Source organism: Dendroctonus ponderosae, unplaced genomic scaffold (assembly GCF_020466585.1).
Source record: "Dendroctonus ponderosae isolate FM_Combo_2020 unplaced genomic scaffold, Dpon_F_20191213v2 Dpon_F_20191213_3, whole genome shotgun sequence".
NCBI lineage: Eukaryota > Metazoa > Arthropoda > Insecta > Coleoptera > Curculionidae > Dendroctonus > Dendroctonus ponderosae.
Window position 1 is genome coordinate 13,019,877 of NW_026018508.1, and position 4,949 is coordinate 13,024,825.

At 37.0% G+C, this 4,949-nt stretch overlaps 1 long non-coding RNA gene across 1 annotated transcript; it reads right to left on the reverse strand.

Annotated features, from left to right (window-relative positions):
• Nucleotides 1–637: 637 nt before the first annotated feature.
• Nucleotides 638–4,342, reverse strand: LOC125503870. The gene is made up of 2 exons (XR_007281122.1): nt 2,722–4,342; nt 638–972 (listed from the first exon to the last, which is right to left on the reverse strand). It is a non-coding gene; the product is annotated as an uncharacterized LOC125503870 (long non-coding RNA).
• Between the last annotated feature and the right edge of the window lie 607 nt (nt 4,343–4,949).

Sequence of the window (4,949 nt, forward strand, 5' to 3'; positions counted from 1 at the left end):
AGACCGTCGTCTCATCGGTTCTTTATAATAATGGGGAGTGAGAGTTCTGATTTTTAATGGTGGAGGGTCTTGTGCGTGGTTCATTTATAATGATCTCTTGTGATTCATTAAGCCCGCACAGCTCATTAATACGTGCTAAAGGCGAGACGACTCCAAATCAGAGGCGGCACCTGTTTGGCTTACCTAAAACAGCGGAGTAGTCGACATAGATCGGGTTTTCCTCATTCGTTCATAATTAAAATATCAGCTTTGGGCAAAAGAATCCGGGGATTTTACGCCGGGTCGCGTCATTTTGGTTTGACATTTTTGCAGGGGCCAAGAAAACAATTAGATTCAGTAGTGAAATTTATTTACAGACAATAGACAGATAAAAAAAATGACAATTTTCGTCCCCAAAAATTCGTCAAAATGTATACCTCACACGATTTGGAACAAACCTGTGCTAATGTAGCTTAAGCCCTCCATTAGTCGATCAAGTGGGTCTTGGGATATTATTGAGTTGAAAGTCGCTATTGCACAAAGTGAGCTTTAGAACTACTTGCAACATGTGTTTATGTACAACAAAGTATCTACACTTAACAGAGCTGAATGAGAATGCAATAAGAACTTACAATGCAAGTATTAACAAATTCTCCCGCATTTTTTACTCTCTGTACAGGTTGGTCCATAAATTTAGACCGCGTCTGGTAAGTTTATTATTCGAAGTCCGCAAAAGTCTCCAAGCATACGAAGCAACCCTTTACAAGTTTTAACGCATTAACGGGTTGGTTCAGATTCTGTACAAAATTTACAGTTTTTACATGAATAACTTGATAAAATAGAGCTCTCTACTATAAAAAAAATGTCTGTGCATCGCGACACATTGCTGCTCTTGTGGAAGCCGCTCTTGAACCTTCATGTGGTTGCGAAGGACCCGATGATCGTATGCGTCTGTGTGCCGGTACGCAAAAGGTTCCGGATGCCAGTAAGTTTCTGTAACAAAACATCATTTTTATTCGAATCTGAAAAATTGATCGTGTCACTGTAAAGTATATTCAGTAAAAATTAACCGGCATGATCATAATTTAAAGTTTACTTGCAATTTGGAAATTACCACTTTGTTACAAGTTCAGTCTCAAAGTGGTCTTAATGGCCTACTTATCTGCGTTCGCCGATGTTGCCACATGAAGCTAAATTTGAATATCAGACATTTAGGTGCAAAATTAGACCAAAATTATATGTTTTTGGTCCCGTTTTTGCTCATTTCTCGGAAGCAAAATGAGCAAGAACGCGCATCAAGAAAGTAAACCATCGATAAGGAATTATTGGCAGTTTTCTAAAAAAGTCTTGATTTCAAGAATCAATCAATCAGTTGTCAAACACTGTTGTCGTTCGAAAAGGAACACTTTTCGCCCTAGTAGCGAAAACTTTCTGTTAAATTCCGAAAAATTCACTTTATATAGTTAAAGATTTGAAAATCCACCCTGTACAAATATACATAGCGTGAGAACCTCTGAACGACATTTGCGCGAATTTGCTCGCGATTATTCCCGCGTCCCCTTAACCAGCCTTCTTGACTTAAACTCCAACAATGGATATAATTGGGAAGAACGAAAAAAAACGACATCTAGTTGTGAACGATATTTGCGTAAGGCGTTCCTAATTAAACCAGGCGAAAATCGTCTGCTTTTATTGTTTACTTTTATTAATTTGACGAGGTTGTTAAATAAATACAGGTTTAATCTAAACTGAATTTTGCGGTCCTGCTACGCAAAACGAAACACGGGAATAAGATAAGGGTGCGGTCATTAGATATAGTTGAGCCAAATGTTTCGGCCATTAAATAATTGATTTGATTAATTATGTTTGCAGAGAATCTAAAAATGCTCAATAAAATGCAGAAAGCGGGCAACCCAAAACCATTTATCTAATGGAGAACAAACCTTGCTATTACTGAAATTAGTTGTCGGCAATTTGTATTATATCAGGGTTGGTGTTTTTTTTGCTAATTGCAAAAGAGCATAAACCAATTGGGAAATTACGGCGAATCACCTAAATGCCGGCTCTCGCATTAAGGATGATCAATAATGTATGCTTGAAATGCATTAATTCATTTCCCGGCTTACAGGAAACAATTTCTTTTAGTAGAGAAGGAAAACAGATGGAGAACGGAAAACGGAAGTGACGAGGAGGAGGACAAGGTACAACGGGGGGTTCAATCTCGCTAATGGGCAATGAGAGCCCCGACACTCTGACGTCAAATCGTCAACTTTCCGATTGTTTTTCAATGTTCGACTCTAAAATGATTGGACACCAGGCATAAACATTTTTTCATTCGAATGAATCTAAAAGTGCCATTTTTCCATCAGAAGCGATGATCAAAAAGAAGCACTTTTCTTTACTGTTCATTTGTTTTACTTTTGCGCACGGACTATTACGCACGTGTGCGCGAAAGTAAATGTGACAAATTAAACGTGTCACTGTCATAAAATATTTTGAAGTATTTTCATTAAAAAGTGAACGACAGGCTTTTTTAATTAATTATGTAGGTTTATAGAGAACTATTGATCACAATTTAAAGTTCACTTACAATTTGTAAATTATAATTTTGCTACAAGTTCAGTCTCAAAGTCGTTCAAATGGTCTATTTTTTGCACTCGTCGATGTTGCCACAAGCAAAACACGATTTTGTTAAAAATCGCAGATTTTATGCAAAATATGCATCTTGTACAAACTCCATACCGTGAAAGCAGCACTTGGATTTTCAACACTCACTATTTCACTTGTATATGCTTACAAAAGTACGCGTTTGAAAAACTACAAACGTCAAAACATGCTGTTGCAAAAAGTTGCCGGCTTTTATTTTTGGCTATTTTCATCTATTATAACTTTTTTCCTTTATTCGAATAAAAAATATTGTTAGGGTTAAATTTAAGGAAGAATACGATCGATGCAAAGCTCAATAATTTTAATGAACGCCTTGCACCGTCACCATCAAATCAATAATGATCCATCTCCCCTGGCAACCCCACGGATGTTCTGTGTTGCCCGGAAGTAACGCCGCGCCGTCTCCCGTCACAGCCATGAAGTAGCCGCGATGTTGCCACTCCCGTCCTGGGTGTGTCCCGCCTACCAGTGTTGCCGCTCTCGCGTGGTTGCTCCGTTTTCCCAGGTCGCTAACAATATTGTTCCATACGAAAACTTGTATCAAAAACTACTATTATCAGACACACCCACCACCGTCTTGTTTCGAATCCTGATGATGACCAGATAAATCAGGGGCCGAAAACCGCCAAATTTCCGGCATTGTATTCAAAAAGCGCAATAATTCAACCGGCCATATTATTATTTGTGTTTCGCCTAATTATTGTGCCGACAATTCAAGCTTGTTACTGCGGGTGTTTGGATGGTCATAATTAGCTTCGGGATTTGTATCAATAAATCTAATTGATGCGACAATGTTATGCCAAAATAAATAGATTTAAATACGGGGCTTAATGATCAGGCTTTATCCATCATATCATGGGCGTTATTCAGCTCGTAATCGTCATTTGTAAATTTTCATCTATTCCCCATTTGTTCTGGAAAGTGGAGCAGTTAACACGTGAATCAGGGGCAAATGTTGCTGACCGGGCTTATACAGGGTGGGGTCAAGTGTGCGCGATTGGAAATTACTTGGGCACTTAATGTTGCCTTTTTTTCCCTGGAGCGCCGGAGTGATTCTCATTCTGTGAAATTGTATGTAATTTTTCATACACGTGAAAGATTCTCACTCCAATGTCTTTGTTGTTTTATTTTTTACTGTAAGGGGGGTGCCTAGGAATGTGCGAAGGTGATTTAAGCAAAAGCAAATTTCAGAATTACGAAGGATGAGCTTGACTTTTCGCATCCAGGCCGATGAAAAATTATCATAACAATGTTTAATGCGCTGGCGTTAATGGAATCCATTAATGTAAGTAAAAACAACAACACAAAAGGAGCGTTTTAGGCAAAGGGTCAGGGAGCAAAAATTTAAATGAAGACATCTTCCATGCTCGAGCTTTCCCTTAATGGAATGTAGGTATATATAGTGATGGCTGCTCCGGAAGAACTCCGGCATATCAGACAGGCACTCAACTTAATGAAACGAGTAATCTAAGAGCGGGTCCGCTCGGCCTAATCCATTGCGATGCGTTCTTGCCATTTTAATATTCATTTCAAACACTTGAATCTCCTCCAGGGCCGACAATTGCGGATGCGGCACTTATTCGAACTGTTCTCAAGGTGTACCGGGATGGTTTAGCAAGCTATGAATGTTTCAATGGTGCTAAAATTCGTTAGAGTTCTGCATTTGAAAAAAACTCCTAATAACAAAGTTATTACTAAATTTTCCAAAGAAAAACACTTCATAAAAGAAATTCTAAATTTCAATAATTATCCAAATTCTTTTATTGAAAAATGTTTTAACGAACCCAACGAATTCCCACGAACAAAACAAAATCAAAATAAACCTATTACGAACCTTTTCATTCTATTTATTCCAGGACTTTCAGATCAAATTAAACGAGTAGGTAAAAAAATTAATATTAGGACTATCTTCAAAACTGAAAATACAATTAGAAGTAAAATTTCAGTAACAAAACCTCATGACATAATTGAAAATACAAAAAATGTAATTTATAAAATTCCTTGCGAATGCAATAAAACAAAAACTTAGGCATTAATATCCTAATACCATTCGATAGGTAATTAAAAATTGTATTTCCTGGTAAGTTAAAAAATATGGGGTTGTATTTAAATTAATCAAGTTAGAGCCGCTTAAAGTTCTTATTTGATTAGTTTAAATTTGTGGACACCCTGTATAACATGGTAACTTTATTATCATTGGGATCTAAAATATTATATCTTGTTTCACTTCACTATAAATTACGCTTACATAACTTAAATACTTCTAAAGTATTTGACACGTGAAAATTAGATTAGATTTTGAT